At 40.5% G+C, this 17,729-nt stretch overlaps 1 long non-coding RNA gene across 1 annotated transcript in view; it reads left to right on the top strand.

Annotated features, from left to right (window-relative positions):
- The first annotated feature begins 14,570 nt into the window (after positions 1–14,570).
- LOC137642651 (uncharacterized) overlaps positions 14,571–17,729 on the top strand; it is a 96,650-nt gene continuing 93,491 nt past the window's right edge. The window contains exon 1 of the long non-coding RNA XR_011044836.1: positions 14,571–14,704. This is a non-coding gene — a long non-coding RNA (uncharacterized lncRNA). The remainder of the gene's footprint in view (positions 14,705–17,729) is intronic.

Raw genomic sequence — 17,729 nt, 5'->3', positions numbered from 1 at the left:
GATCTTCCTGGACAGCTCCATCCTGTTCGTAATACTAGGCATGCAGTTAATTCTGATAGTTAGGCCTTCTCCATCATGAGGGCCAATACTACACAGTATTCTAGAAGTTTTATTCTAGCTGTGACCAAGTTGTGGAATGATCTTCCTAATCAGGTAGTTGAATCCGTAGAACTTCAAAAGTTCAAACTTGCAGATGTTTTTATGTTGAACAGGGTGCCATAAGTTTTTTTTTTCATAATTTATATATAACATATCTGTTTTGATGCCGTTACCATTTTAAAAATATCTTATTGTTGATTTTTTCTCATATTTATTTATTTCTTATTTCCTTTCCTCACTGGGCTATTTTTCCCTGTTGGAGCCCTTGAGCTTATAGCATCTTGCTTTGCAATTAGGGTTGTAGCTTAGCTAGTAATAATAATAATGATAATAATAATAATTATGGTGATGATAATAGTAATAACAATAATATAGGTTGGCATAGAAAGACCGTATATAGACAGGAGTGGAAGGTCATGTCTGAGGCCTTCGTCTTGAAGAGGACTAGCTATGGCTGATGATAATAATGATGATCAGCCATTACTAGTCCACTGCAGAACAAAGATCTCGGACATGCCCCTGTATTTGAGTCTGATTATGGTCTTTCTGTGTCAGTCAACATCTGCAAACTTCCTTAGTTCGCCAATCCATCATCTTCTCTTCCTTCCTTTGATTCTTTTACAATCTCTAGGAACCCATTCTGTTATCCTTAATGTCCATATATTGGCTGTCCTTCTTATTATATATCCTGCCCATGACCATTTCTTTTTCTTACAAGGAGTTAGAATATCCATTACTTTGGTTTGCTCTCGTATTCATGTTGCTCTTTTTCTGTCTCCTAGTGTTATTCCCATCATTATTCTTTCCATAGCTCTTTGAGTTGTAACTAGCCAATGTTCTAAGGCTTTAGTGATGCTCCAAGTTTCTAATGCATAAGTTAATAATGATAGGACCATCTCTAAATAATTTTCTTTTAAGAGAAAGTGGCATTCTACTTTTGATAATCTCATTTTGTTTACCAAATTCTCCCCATCCCATGTTTATCCTTCTTTTAATTTCGGTCTTGTGTCCCGGAGAAACACCATAACTCTTATTTGTTGTCTGTGGATTTTCATTGAACATTATCTTAGTTTTACCCATATTAATTTTCAGTCCCACAGTTCTGCATTCTCTATTCAAATCTTCTGTCATCTTTTGTAATTTCTTCTATGATTCACTAAACACAATGTCATCTGCAAATCTTAAGTTGTTAAGGTATTCCCCATTTATATTGATTCCTACATTTTCCCACTCTAAAGTCTTAAAAACTTCTCATAGACATGCTGTGAATAATTTAGAGAGGGGTCTCTCTGCCTAACTCATTTCTCAATAGGAATTTACTCACTATCTTTATGTACTGTAGTTTTAGGATTGCTGTACTCCCTGTATAGATATCTTCAAGTGTTCTGACATAAGATATAAGATTCTTCTATTCCATGTTTTTTAAAGGCTTTCATTTCTGCTGATGTTTTGACAAAATCAGAAGCTTTTACAGTATATAAATGCCACACATTGTGGCTTGTTATACTCTCTTGATTTTTCCTTTAGGTAGTTAATTACATGGATATGGTCAGTTGTTGAATACTCACTTCTAAAGCCTGCTTGCTCTCTTGGTTGATTAAAGTCTAGCTATCTTTCTATTTGGCCTAATATGATATTTGTAAATATTTTTGTATATTACGGAGAGTAAACTTATTTGGCGGTAATTTTTTATGCCTTTTGTGTCTCCCTTTTTGTTAATTAGTATAGTCATAAAATTTTTTCCAAGCTGTAAGTATAGAACATTCTTGCAGACATTTGGTGTAGAGTTCAGACAGTTTTACTACTATGAAATCTTCTCCATCTATTATTAAATCAATTGTTAGGCCATATATATATATATATATATATATATATATATATATATATATATATATATATATGCGTGTGTGTGTGTATTATTACAAGCTAAGCTATAACCTTAGTTAGAAAAGCAAGATGCAATAAGCCCGATGACTCCAACAAGAAAATTAATAAACCACAAGAGAAGTAATAAACAATCAAAATGAAATATTTTAAGAACAGTAATAACATAAATTAGATCTTTCATATATAAACTACAAAAACTTCAAAAAAAAGAAAATAAGAGAAAGAGAAATAAGATAGAACAGCGTGCCTGTGGCTACCCATTACCAAGAGGACTCTAATCCAAGACAGTGAAAGGCCATGGTACAGAGGCTATGGTACTACACAAGACTAGATAACAATGGTTTGATTTTGGAGTGTCCTACTCCTAGAAGAGCTGCTTTCTATGGCTAAAGAGTCTCTTCCACCCCTAGCAAGAGGAAAGTAGCCACTGAACAATTACATTGCAGTAGTTAACCTCTTAAGCAAAGAAGAATTGTTTTGGTAATCTCAGTGATATCATGTGTATGAGGACAGGGGAGAATGTGGAAAGAATATGACAGATTATTCTGTGTATAAGTAAGCAAAGACGGAATGAGCTGTAATCAGAGAGAGGGATCCAATGTAGTACTGTGTCTGACCAGTCAAAGGGCCCAATAACTCTCTAAAGGTAGTATCTCATCAGATGGCTTGTGTATATATATATATATATATATATATATATATATATATATATATATATATATATATATATATATATATATTTGTTCCGACATAGATACTTACCTCGAAACACTTTCTTAGGAGTCACTGGTGGCTCCTCTCTAACGACCAGAGTTTTGCATAGTTTACCCTACTATCATTCTCTAAGTGACCTGATAGCGGGAGAGAACGTGACCTGGGGCAATGCCCGAGGTCGGCCATGAGGTTACGCTCTCGACCTAGGCAGTATGTTTTCTGGTGGTTACCACATGGTTTCGATTCCTTCACGAGTGATTAGAGCCTTAACCTGTGCTCTTTTATAATCGTTCCTTTGTGCTTTTACTGGCGTTTTAGTGATTTCCATTTGCTTTATACTTGGGTCTAGCGATCTCTGTGTTGTGCTATGGAGCACGATCGCCGTTGTCCTGGGCCCAGAGCCGGGAAATCGTGTGGGGCTTTCTTGTCAAAGCCTGTTCGCCTTCAGACACGTGTCCCGAATGTGCCGATTGGAGCAAGGTCCAATGGGTGAAATGCGACGTCGGCAGGAGAGGGGTCAGGTAGAGTGCATTCTTCTCCCCTACCCAGAGTAGGGGACGAGGTAAGTCCTTGAAGTGTAAGAAGTTGGTGCCTCTTTCCCAAGGGAGTGATGTTGTGGGGAAGTCTTCTTTGTCCAGGGCAGATCAGGCGCCTGCAAGTGAGTGTGTGGGGGGTCCGAGGGATGTGACTCTCTCTCGTAGGGACCGCGTCTCGGCGGAGGACCCCATGTGGCCTAATAATGTTCCATTTTTTATCACCAGATTCATGGGTAGAGGCCTCAGGCGCGTCAGCTACGGAAGGATCCGCTGGCTTGGGATGTACCAAGGCCGCCGTTGAGGTCCCCACTAGACATGGAGAAGGGCCTATGCTAGTCCTTCCCCTTCATGGCTCGTTCAACGGCGGGGTTACCGAAAAGCCATCAGTTCCAGAGAGTTTTCGCCTGCCATCTACGTCAGGAGTACGGCGTAGCCCCAAGAAGCCACAGTCCGGTATGAGGTCGCAGTACGAAGGCAAGTCAGACTCATTGGGGCGCGATCCGTCGGGCCCTTCGAGCGAGGAACGTCGGAGACGACACAGGAGGAAGAGAGATCGGTCTGTGTGGAGTAACTCCCCTTGCGGTCTCCCACAGGATCTCGGGACAGGGGAAGTCCCCGTTCCCCTCCATACAAGCCAAGATCCTCGCCAGAGAGTCAGCCGATGGGTGGAGGACCTCGTCTCGTAGGCCTAAGTCCCGTTCTAGAGCCACTCCATCCGCTCAGTGGAGGGAGCTGTCTCCTAGGATGGGCAGCCTCGACAGGTCTCCCCATCGAGATGATAGACGGGGACGGGCAGCTCCGTCGAACTTTTTCACGGAAGAGCCCGTCCCGTCGTCCAGGACCTTGAGGAGAATGGGTCCCGATCCCAGACAACAAGCTGAGGGACCTAACTAGGACCTCAGGCTTGATACCTAAGAGAGCAGGAGACAGTCCTCCTAGAAGGTCCTCCAAGAGCCTCGCCAGAGAGTCAACCGAGGAGCGGAGGACCTCGTCTTGTAGGCCTAAGTCTCGTCCTAGAGCCACTCAATCCGCTCAGTGGAGAGAGCCGTCTCCTAGGATGGGCAGCCTCGACAGGTCTCCCCATCGAGATGATAGACGGGGACGGGCACCTCCGTCAAACTATTTCACGGAAGAGCTCGTCCCGTCGTCCAGGACCTCGAGGAGGAAGGAAACATCGGGCGAAGAGGGTAGAATGAGCCGAGGGTCCCGTCAAGGTCCCCGTCCGATAGGCGTAAGGCCGCGAAATAGACGACTCTACCCGACTGTCGCCTCCACGGCAGTGCCCCTCCTCAGTCCACAACCTAGGGCGGAGGCGCCCGTCGCCACAGCTCATCAACCCTGGACGGAGTACCTGGTCTACGGCAATGAGGGCATGCCAACGGAGGACTCCACTTCCAGGACGGAGGCCCTCGTCGCCACGGCAAGACCCATCCTAGCGGAGGACTCCGCCTTTAGGACGAAAGCCCTCACCACCACGGAGATGCCCGTCATAACGGGGGGCCTCGCCTACAGGACGGAGGCCCTCGCCACCATGACTATGCCCGTCATAACAGAGGACTCCTCCTAGAGGATGGAGGTGCTGGATGCCACGGCAATTCCCGTCCAGTGTAAGCTCAAAGTTCTGTCTACAATCACGAGCTCTAGGAGGTTCTCCCGGTGCAGCCTCGACGAGTCAGCCCGCGGAAGGAGTCTTCGAACACCTTCACGGAGGAGCCCGTCCCCTCCTCGAAGGCTCGAAATGACGGAAGCATCCGTCTCGCCTGGAAGTGCTTAACCGCGAGACTCGTCAGAGCGGTGGGACCCGTGCTGACTCTACACGTGCTCGGATCTCTCCGTGGCACCCCTCCACGGAGGAGCCTGTCCCTTTATCAAAGGCTCGTTAAGTGACAGAGGTGCCCGTCTCTCCGGAAGGTCTTAGCCGCAGGTTCCGTCAGAGCGGAGGTGCCCGTGATGAATCTACACCCCATCGCGAATCTTGGAGGGTGATCTCCTTGATAAGGGGACACAAATTGAGCAGCCACTACCTCAAGAAGTAATTGACTGGCGCTCTAGCCTTAACAGGATTATGGAAGAGCCTGTCTAGAAGAATTCATCTTTGGCTCCTTCCGAGGAGAGGGACGTAAAGTTGGGCGTACCCATATTGATAAGGTGTTCACCCGCATAGGGACACCTCCAAAGGTCACAGTTCAGCCAAACTGCTACAGGGCCTGAAATCACAAAGCAAGTATTATGCTTTAGAAGGACGTCCACTTGGGACTAGCGAGAGGACGTCCTAGTAGGGGTAGGACAAGGTGCCCCGGAAGACCGGCAAAATCTCAGTTGACCCAAACCAACAGAATGACTTACATTGGGAATAACCCTGGATTCGTTACAGGTCAAGGCCTTTTCCATCCAGAGACAGGCTGGTCAACCTGGACCAAGTTCTCCTTCCCTTCCTTCGAGGACATCCCAGAAGAATGAAGGATGGGCAGAGGTTGGTAGGACATCTGGTGTCCTTAGAGAAGCTAGTTCCACACGGTAGACAGATCCTAAGGAGGGTTCAATGGAACTTAAAGGAGAGTTGGAATCAGAGAAGTTCTTCGAACAAAGTGATGCCAGTCCGGCAAGAAACCAGACAAGCCATAGAGTGGTGGCAGGATCGGTCACACACTCTAAAAGGGATGCCGCTGTCCTCCCAACCTCCGAAATCCGCCAGTTTACGGAGGGGTAGAAAGAAGGAGGGGGAACGCACCTCCGTGGAAAAGACAGCGAAGGGGACTTGGACAGAAAGGGAGAAGTCCCTACACAGCAATGTCCTAGAGATGAGAGCGGTCCAGGAAACCTGCAAACATTTCACGGAAGACTTGGAAGGGAATTCAGTGGCCCTGATGTCGGACAATGCAACCGTGGTTGCATACGTTAAGAAGATACGAAGGGCCCGTGACCATGCCTCTCCCCAGCGCAGGACGGAGGAAGTGGTTGGTGAGACGACGTCGGCGATGGAGGACTCCGCGTATAGGAGGGTATTCGCCTTGATTAAAGGCTACAATAGCCTGGTGGAACCCGTCCCATAGGAGGTGGAGGCGTGGACCTCGGGCTTGAACAAGTTTCTAGCCTACACCGCCCAGAAGAAGTCCTCACTTTCCCTTCCTGAGGCCAGGAACATGGGAATTGGAAGAACCCACATAGAAAGAGTTATAACCCGCAATAGCGATTCCAGCACAGGCTATAGAGCGGCGAAACTCCTGCAGGGACTTCATGCCCAAAGTAATTACCACACGTGGGAAAGTAGACCAAATGGGGCATGCAAGACAGGGGAAACCCTGGACATCCTTTGCCAGGGCTTCTCAGACGGAAGGGCGGCATCAGCTGCCACCTTCTTCTCCCAGTTCGAGTCCGCTGTTTCAGAGGGAGGGTTGAGTTCAAAAGCGTTGTGCGATCTGGCCCTTCAGATCCTGGATTGGGAAGGAAAGAGGAAATCAACCCGACAGCAAGCTTCATTCTGGGGAAGAAGAATGTCCTAGCAGACGGCCTCAGCAGAACGGGACAAATAGTAGCGTCGGAGTGGTCCCTGCACCCACAAGTGGCAAGCGACATCATTCAGATGTGGGGGGGCCCCCGGTAATGGATCTGTTTGCAACAAGGGTGAACGAACAACTCCCCATATTCTGTTCACCTGTCCTAGACCCGAAGGCGGCATTGGAGGACGTGTCTCAACACAGATGGGACGACCTAGACGTGTACGACTTTCCCCCCCTTCTCCCTAATAAGTCAAGTCCTCAACAGGGTGAGGGCAGCAACCAACCTAAAGATGACTTTGGTAGCGCCTTTGTTGGCCGGAGAGAGAGTGGTTCGCAGACCTAAAGAGTCGCCACTCTCCCTCCCTGGACTCTTGCCAACATACCAGACCTATGGAGACAACCACATTTTCAGTGGTTTCATGAAATCCACAAGCCCTTCGTCTTCGCGCCTGGAGGTTATCCAGCGCCTCCTGAAAAGACAAAGGTACTCAAGCAAGACAGATAGGAGGATGCCCCTTTACCTGAGGAAATCCTCTACGGCCGTCTACCAATCCAAGTGGACGATGTGCGTTAAGTGGGCAAGGACAAGAAGATAGAACCCTTAGAAACATACGTGCCCATTATAGCGGATTTCCTGGTCCATCTCAGGGATAAGTTGGCCATGACAGTCCCAGCAATTAAGGGAGTTTGAGCTGCCCTTGGTCAAGTTTTTCTCCTGAAAGGCATAGTTCTGGGTTCTTCAAGACAGATGTCCATGCTCATCAAGGCTTTCGAGCAATCAGGCCCCTTCTGCCCCCGAGAATCCCAAATTGGGACCTGGCAAGGGTTCTGGATATGCTCCGGAACCCACCTTTCGAACCCTTAAGAGACATCATAGACAGGAATCTCACATTCAAAGCGGTCTTCTTGTTAGCGTTAGCCTCGGCTGAGAAGGTGAGCGAGCTACAAGGATTATCGTATGAGGTGGAGCACTCTAGAGGACGGAAGGAGATAACCTTTAAGTTAGTCCCTTCCTTCGTCGCCAAGACACAGGATCCGTCAGTTTGGGTTCCGAGGTTTGAGAGCTTTACTATTCCAGCAATCCCAAATGAAGGAAACCAGGAAGGTTTGAAATTGTGCCCCGTCAGGGTGATTAGGAAGTATCTTAAAAGAACGTCGAAGCTCCGCCCGTTTATTAAGAACCTCGTAGTTTCCTGGGGTCAAACGAAAAAGAACATCTCCCAGAATACAGTTTCCTTTTGGGTCAGACAAGGAATTAGGCAAGCTCCCTCAAATGAGGGGTTTTCAGTGCCAAGAGAACCCGGGGCTCATGATGTTAGGGTTCTAGGCACCTCCCTTGCATCTGAAAAGAACATATCGGTAGCTCAGGATCTTCGAGCAGGAACTTGGTCTAACCAGTCGACATTTCACCGATCATTATCTCAAGGACGGTACGAGGTAGTCCCGGGATGGGCTTTCAATCGGGCCAGTCATCTCAGCCTTCCATTCGGTTTGACAAATTAAGCCCCGGGCTCTATAGTGAACCACAAATGTTCTAGACACAAGTAAGCTTATTTTTCGCTTTCGCCTTGTCCCCCTTTTTCTCGTACTATCAGTCGTCCTCAGAGCTATCGCTCATTAGACAAGCCTCAAGAATCGCCATTATACAACAAGCACAAGGAAGAAAATTGCAGAAGGGTAAGTGTTACCACACTTAATGAGTATTTTGTGTAGTTTATCCTACTGTCCATTGGGGTCTTGGGCTACGGGCACTCCCTCCTCCTAAGGTGTAAGTCTCCTAAGAAAGTGTTTCGAGGTAAGTATCTGTGTCGGAACAAATCACAAATTTTAAGTAATTTGTATTTTTCCTAACATACTTACCGAGAAACACTTTCGAGTTATGGCCCCCCCAACCGTCCCCGCAGTGCCTTACAGTCCTAGAGTATTGTTCCTTACATAAAACATACTGCCTAGGTTGAGAGCGTAACCTCATGGCCGACCTCGGGCATTGCCCCAGGTCACGTTCTCTCTCGCTATCAGGTCACTTAGGTAATGGTAGTAGGGTAAACTACAAAAAACTCTGGTCGTTAGAGAGGAGCCACCAGTGACTCCTAAGAAAGTGTTTCTCGGTAAGTATGTTAGGAAAAATACAAATTACTTAAAATTTGTGATATATATGCATATATTAAATATTATTAAGACAAGTGGTACAGCATTGTATAGAATATAGAAATCCATTTTTGGTGGCATTTTTTAACTATGAAAAGGCCTTTGATAGTGTGCACGGGCCAATTTTGTGGAGTCCTGCGTTATTTTGGAGTTCCTCTTAAATATGTAAATTTGATTAAGTCTGTTCATGAGCATAGCAAATACAAAGTTAATCATATTGGAGTCCTGTCAAGTGAATTTCCAGTGAATAGCGAAGTACTCCAAGGGAATGTGTTGTCACCTAAGTTGTTTATCCTCCTCATGGAATTTTTAATGCATCGAACAGTTGGAGGATGGTGGAGAAGGATTAGACTGGATTTGTAACAGGAAATTAGCTAACCTAGAGTTTGCTGATGATGGACTTGCAAAGCTTACTTACCAGAATGCATGAAATATCACTCGAGGTTGGGCTTAAGATCAATAGAAAAAGGACAGAGATGATGAGACTGGAATATGCAATGGAAGATTAAATATTATTTAAAGGAGAAAGGATTAATGAGGTGGAATCATTCAAATATTTAGTAACTATGATCTCAGTACAGGATCTTTAGAATTCGAGTTTAATGAAAGATTGATAAAAAAAAAAAAATCAGGCAATGGCTAAGTTAAGTCGAATTTGGAATTCAAATCACCTGAAATTACATATAAAAATCAGGATATATATCAGTTTAGTGATATAACAATGAAAAAATATATCCAACAGATTTTGTAGATTTGAGAACAAAGTCCCCAGAAGGATATTGGGAGTTGAATGGCAGGACAGGATTAGAAATGAAACAATAAGAGAAATTACTCGAGTACTATATGTGGCTGAGATCATGGTGAGGCATAAATTGAGATGGTTTTGCGTATGCTCTTCGTACTCCCCAAGTGAGATTACTTAACCAAACTTTTATATGGGCTCCACAAGCCAATAGAAAAGTTGGAAAACCCAGGCCTACATGGCTGAAGACTATAGAGCGTAAAGAAGGAGATGATGAATGGAGAAGTATTGATTTAAAAGCTCAAGATAGAGATGACAGGCGAAATCTAACCGAGTCCCTTTGCGTCAATGGGTGTGGGAGGAAATGGTGATTATTATTATTATTATTATTATTATTATTATTACATGCTAAACTACAACCCTAGTTGGAAAAGCAGGATGCTATAAGCCCATGGTTCAAACAGGAAAAAAATAGCCCAGTAAGGAAAGGAAAAAAGTAAATACACTACAAGAGAAGTAATGAACAATATAAAATATTTCAAGAACAATAATAACATTGAAATAGACCTTTCATATATAAACTATAAACTTTAGAATAACAAGAGTACGATCCATAAGACAGAAAAGTGTGCCCGAATGTACCCTCAAGCAAGAGAGCTACCCTAAAACACTGGAAGACCATGGTACAGAGGCTATGGCACTACCCAAGACCAGAGAACAATTATTTGATTTTGGAGTGTCCTTCTAGAAGAGTTGCTTACCATAGCTACAGAGTCTCTTCACTGAACAATCATAGACTGACATAGAAAGTCCATAAACCGACACGAGTGTATGTATATATATATATATATATATATATATATATATATATATATATATATATATATATATATATGTATATATATGTTTTTTCAAAAAGGCCCATAAAAGAAACACAGGAAATATGAATAAATCACACTATATTTCGGTCAATAAACATCGACCCTCTTCAGGATGTGAAGTAAAAGTAAGGAATACAGTGGAGAGTGACGGTTTATATATGAAAGCAAAAGGGTGTGTTCAATTGTTCTATAGTTGTTATAATTGCTGGAAGGATTAGCCAAATTTAATTACATCCAGGTGCGTGTTCTTATTGTTGAGCCGCTTGGAGGAAGTCTTGACCTCTGATGCATGTCTGGTGGTCGGTCTCCGTGGATTATCTTCTTAATGATAGGGTTGAGAAGAGTATTGTCCACTGTGTCAGCTTTCCATTGGCCCCCAGATAGGTTTATTGTGTTTGATTGATTTATGATGGCTGATTCCAGGATTTTCCTTCTGTACGGACAGGTACTCTTAAAAAGCAAAGACGACTCACTCCAGTTAATCTGGTGCCCTAAATCCCTAAGGTGAATGAAAATCCCCGAGTTTTCATACCCATATCTAACAGATCTTTTGTGTTCGGATAATCTTTGAGATAGCGAACGGCCAGTTTGCCCAACGTACACTTTTTCACAGTCCCTACATGGTATTTTGTAAATGCCGGCTTCTATTTCTCTTTTATTTTGATAAACATTAATAAGGGCGCTTCCTATGGTCTTTGGATATGAAAAAACAAAGGGGTTCTCAGTTTTGATATGATTTGTTATATTTTTAATACCTTCTATATATGGGAGTTTTATCTTATTTTTAAAATCTCTTTGGTTAGTAACATCATGATCTTTATAATATATCGTGTTGGCTTTGTTGAGAAATAGAAGCCGGCGTTTACAAAATACCATGTAGGGACTGAAAAAGTGTACGTTGGGCAAACTGGCCGTTCGCTATCTCAAAGATTATCCGAACACAAAAGATCTGTTAGATATGGGTATGAAAACTCGGGGATTTTCATTCACCTTAGGGATTTAGGGCACCAGATTAACTGGAGTGAGTCGTCTTTGCTTTTTAAGAGTACCTGTCCGTACAGAAGGAAAATCCTGGAATCAGCCATCATAAATCAATCAAACACAATAAACCTATCTGGGGGCCAATGGAAAGCTGACACAGTGGACAATACTCTTCTCAACCCTATCATTAAGAAGATAATCCACGGAGACCGACCACCAGACATGCATCAGAGGTCAAGACTTCCTCCAAGCGGCTCAACAATAAGAACAGCACCTGGATGTAATTAAATTTGGCTAATCCTTCCAGCAATTATAACAACTATAGAACAATTGAACACACCCTTTTGCTTTCATATATAAACCGTCACTCTCCACTGTATTCCTTACTTTTACTTCACATCCTGAAGAGGGTCGATGTTTATTGACCGAAATATAGTGTGATTTATTCATATTTCCTGTTTCTTTTATGGGCCTTTTTGAAAAAACATGTTAAACTGTTCGATTACAGTTATAAATAAGACATATATATATATATATATATATATATATATATATATATATATATATATTGTCTGTTTGTTTGTAGACCCAAATCCTTTTGAAACTCCGTCACAGCATCAATACAGTGTTGTAGACGGTAACATACAAAGCATAAAAGAAAGTAAAAGGAGAGAATGGGAATATGGAATGTAGAAAATATGCAGCAAGCTGATGACTAAGGAAAAGTGGGTCACCTAAGAGACAAACTAGAAAATACACAACTAAAATATAACAGAAACTAACACTATTGTGTTTAGGGAACGAAACAACAGTACTCAAACAAGAGCAATAGTTCAAATAACCGCATTAAATCAAATTGATTAATAGAGACGTGAAAGAAGGGACCTCGTAGGTGGAAAGTGTCACTAGTACGCTTCAAACACTGCACTGTGACAATTACCAAAGGGTCATCGCTTCGTGCGGAGCAACATTTCCTCGGTCCATACCTGCATTTGCTTTATATCCTTCTACTTTACCTCTGTTCCTTCATCCTGTTATCTTGCTGTCCAACCTCTTAATTTTCACTTCATAGTGTAACTGAAGAGTTTTCCCCAGTTACATTTGTGTGCTGAATGACGTAGTTCTCAGTACATGGCTGTATAGTTCAAATTCATAAATCCATAGGCTCATTACAGCGTTTCTTTGCCCCCAACTCCACACATTTTTAGTCTTTTACTTCACCTCTGTTTTGCTTCCTTTGCCTCTGCGAACTTTTGGTTGCACCTTTGAACGACAACGGAGTTTTCCTTTGCTGTATCTCAGCAGGGAATGTCCATCCCGGCCCTAGTGCTCGAGTTTATGACCCAAATTCCAAAATTCCCGACTATAGAGGAGGAAATCAACTCCTCCAATAAGTAGCCTACTACTATGTTAATAATATACCCCAATGGCCGCCCAAGCTCAATGCAAGTAATAGAAAATTCTTTCGCCATCATGCGTGGTAAATTCATCACAGTTCAGTGTCCTTTCTGTGAGATATTCAACGGCTATTGGAGGGTTGCTATAGTCTATAGGAATTTAAGGTTTTCACTAATTGTATCCCTTTTAACTTCAATAAATACAGTACATATGATTAGAAAAAAAAAATGATACGCCAAAAGGGTTGTTAGATATAATTCTTACAAAATCGTGATTACTGTATTTTAAGATAAAACTTTCACGACTAAATACAATAGAATTAACTGAGCTATCCACAGACAAAACTATTAAATTCTCATTACCCACCGAAACATCAGTAATTACTTCTGAACTAAGAGTTAGTTTACTAGCAATTAACATTATTAATAAAATGAAGATAGGCTAACTCGCTATTGTTTTTGATTCGAGATTTACCATAAAATCCATCAAATGTCACGAAAAATAAATTGATATTCCAAATCAAAGAGTGCCTTAACAAATTTTAATTTTAAGGGGTAAAATTTTAAATATGTTGGCATCCTGTCAATGTTGGAGTTCTGTCAATTACAAGTTGAAAATATCAAACCCATTGTTTCTTCGTGAGAATCATCAACACAGAGACAAAAACTGAAGTAATATTAACTAGGTTACTTATTTGTGATACAAGATCAACCTATAGCTTTTGAATGTGCACCCGGAAGCACTATACTGCCTTTTTGCCAATTAAACACGTTTTGTGCAAGTGCAGAGAATTTTGAAAAGAGAGAGATTGGTTTTGGTCTGAAAACGATCAATGACATTTTATCGAATTCTAAGAATTTGTGTTTTTAGGATTTTAAAGTGGCTAAGGAGTATTATAGATAAAATGTTAACTTTTAATATTGTATAGGTTTAATTACCTCCGCCAACGAAGTTGGGAGGAGGTTATGTTTTCGCCCCTGTTTGTCTGCTTATTTGTTTGTGAGCATCTTCCTGACCACAAATTTTACTGATAGATTAGTGAAACGTTCTGGGATTATTTGTTATGTCGATACGTGGAAGTGATTCAATTTTGAAAGTTCTAGGTCGAAGGTCAAGGTCAAGCAAAAGGCCGACCGAATTAACTCTAACCTTAACCCTAAGTTCGCACATGGTTGTCAATCAGACTTCAAATACGCCTACGGTGTAAATTGATTCTGGGATAGGCAAGCTGGTTTCGCGAAGTAAGCTCCCGTGACGGAGGTCTGCACTCTGAGTGCATTTCTAGTTTTTTTCTTTAGTTTTTATCACTTAATTATATCTTAGTTTCTTCATTTTACTCCTTCCCGATTTTTCGACCTATTGTAAGAGTTGTTCAACTCAATGGGTGGGATAATCTCCTCCCTATTAATGAAATTAATTGGTTTTGATACATTTAAATTCATTTTATCCTTCAAGTTCCTCTCATAAATGGAAGAATGCCAGGCCATGGAATAACCAGAGCTATAGACTGCAGAAAGTGAAGTTTCTTAAAACGAAATATTTGTTCGAAACAAATTGTCTTAAAGTCAAGGAAACCCGGGACCCACTTAGAATAGGTTGGCTAGACTGAGGGTCTTGAGGAAACCATTGTTCAAATGAATTTGTTAGTCGTTACCGTAGTTAGTGTTCGTGTTATTCATTGGCAAGACAGTGTACCTGGTGGGTGAAACTGAATTATTTAATGTTTATTTGATTTTCAGTTTGGATAACAACGAAACTGTGAAATCCTGGACGCCGGAAATGAACTATGTATTCCTCTGGGCTTTTTTCTTTAGAGAGGTGAGTTAATCATATTTTCATTCGAAACCGCTGGTTAACAAATTTCCGCCTTGACATGATTTATGATTTTTTATTAATTTTACATTATTAAATTTGCTTTTGTGTCACTGGCTTTGATACATGTGTACCAGTAGTAGGTAAAGTTAATGAATATTTCGGTGATTTTGATAGCTGAAGAGATGCTCGTACTTAAGTGAAAAATTCAGGAAACGTTCCAGGCTTAACTACCGCTATTAGAAGTTAGGTAAGTCATCATTCTGAAATTCCGGATAATTGGCATGATTTTAGTTTGATCTGGTTTTATATCATATTGATAAGATGTTTTTAACTAATTCAATATTTATTGCGAACCCATCTTCATTTATACCAGCTAAAGGATATTGAAAGCTCTAAGTGCTTTTGTCTTTCAATGCATAGGTTCTTCTTAGTGGCTTGAATGTTGATCAAACGGCAACAAGGGAGACGTATACCCCGTTTACAGAACAATTTCAATAAACATTTTTTGCGAATAATTTAATGTGACGCGGATCATGAAATAATTGGACTGGAAATTTGTTAGTGGCGTAAATTGGTAATGCAAATCATAGTTAAAAATCATAATTTTTTTTTTAGTTTACTTAATGGTCATTGAACACATACATTATATTGAAAAGATTCTTTCAGTTGTGAATGCATTCTTGGTCAGTAGAGTATTTCGTTTAGAAGGTTTTATATGGAAGATAGAACAGAGTTCTGCAGAACTGAGTGATAAAAGACTTTAAAGGATTAGTGTAAGGCTGAAATTTCCGCTGGAAGAAACTATTGATGTAAGGAAAGCGATCAAGAGGTTGATGATAGGAAAGACACATTAACGTGATGGGATTGCAAGTAACATACTGCATTATGGTGGTGACAGCGTGATGCAGCTGCTTGTCAGGGTTTGTGAAGCATATTTGTTTAAAGGAAGGACCCGAAACTCGAAAGAACGGACGAGAGAGATTATTGTTCCACTCTGTAAAGGTATCAAGGGGGATTGTTCAGAATAGTATGGGTATAATATTATAGACCAAGGAAGCTGTACAGTAGGATTTTGGTTGTGAAATCAGGAAAGAACAGCTGACGTTTAAGCTTGGGTAATTTGGTGTGGGTCAAGCGTTTGTTCTACAATAGTTAGAACTGAAGTTTGGAAGTAATGGAAAAAAAGTTATTGTGAAATATATCGATCTATATAACCCCTATGATGAACTAGATAGGTATCCGATGTCGAGTTTTTTTCCTTAGGGGCCTCCACCCATTTTGGAAAATAACTTGTGAAATGCTTATGTACACACACACGCGCACACACACACACACGCGCGCACACACACACACACGCGCGCACACGCACACACACACACACACATATATATATGTATATATATATATATATATATATGTGTGTGTGTGTATATATATATTTATGTATATACATATACATATATATATGTATATATGTATATATATTAGTGAATTTTTATGATAATATATAAGAATATATATATATATATATATATATATATATATATATATATATATATATATGTATATGTATATATATATATGTATATACACACACACACACACATATATATATATATATATATATATATATATATATATATATACATATATACACACATATATAATATATATATATATATATATAAATATATATATATATATATATATATATCTGTTTTATTACGAAATTTTCTACTGTTCTATATACGACAATGAGAAAGGTTATGATGCTAATTAGATTAATAATTTTATTATTAATACAAGTGTGACTCCATATAGCTTACGGTAAAGCGTTACGAGAAATGCACGTCTATTTCGTTTATGGGATAACATGTTTCCGTAAAAAAATCTATTGTTTTTTACTACAATAATTCTTCGACTTAATTTCTTATTGTCTTTGAGGGTAGCCTATTCATTGTTATTTCTTATTCCTTGCACTAAGTTTTTTTCTGTAATTTTTAAGTTTTCAATTGGATGATCTTTCTTCAATTGAATAATCTTTTTTCAAGTATCACAGTTTCCCTCTGAAATGTTATTGACAGGTATCATGCGGCAATATTTGAATTTTCCTTATTGTATACACTTTTTTATAAAATATTTACAAATACATCTTGAAAATATATTTGGGAGTTGCAATTCCATACTGGCATAAGACCAGCTATATCTGTGTTTAATTCATTAAAGTCTTGTGAGCTTTAGAAATATCCTGGCTATATTTACGAGAACGTATTTTAATATATCAACGATATTTTAAAATGCAAGACAAAAACTTTGAACATCTCTGGGATAATCCATTCACGAAATTATTTCTAGGAATACAATATTCAAATGCCTCGAAGTCCTTTTGGGGTAGATCTTGAGTTAGTACAACCTTGGAGGAAATATAGGCCTTTGTTTCCTTCAAGAGTACAACGGCATCATTTTGGATACTATTCCAAGTGAAATCTTGTGGAGATCCTACAAGAAAAGGGCACAAATAATCTCCTTTGACATTAAAAAGACACGGACCAGTACAAGAGTAGGAAACGAAATGCGTTTACCCCTTTAAACCAATGTCTTATGATCTATTTTGGTACCTTATATACTTAAATGTACCTTGAATGCCTATTTTTCCTATGTTTGTGAAACTATCGTATGCGTGCGTGCATACATGCTTGTGTTTGTGTAAGCAACTATGCAATGAATTTGAATTTATTTTACTAAGATTAGCCTCGCAAATAATTTAACCAAAATCAATCATTGCTCATCTGCATATTTACCCTGAATATCTTATTTTTAGGGTTTTATATTGTTGATAAAATGAAAATCCTTTTTTTCTTAAGCTTGCGTGATGATGGTAAATAGGACTTTGGCCTACCCATTTATAGAATTGGGGTCAATTAGAGTGATTATTGAAGAATATGATTACATATTACATTAACATTAAATGATTATTACGATACTGTGGGCTGTGATATTTGCTGACTAACTATTAAAATATAGTAAA

Source organism: Palaemon carinicauda, chromosome 6 (assembly GCF_036898095.1).
Source record: "Palaemon carinicauda isolate YSFRI2023 chromosome 6, ASM3689809v2, whole genome shotgun sequence".
Taxonomy (NCBI): domain Eukaryota; kingdom Metazoa; phylum Arthropoda; class Malacostraca; order Decapoda; family Palaemonidae; genus Palaemon; species Palaemon carinicauda.
This window is presented reverse-complemented; position numbering and strand designations above follow the sequence as displayed.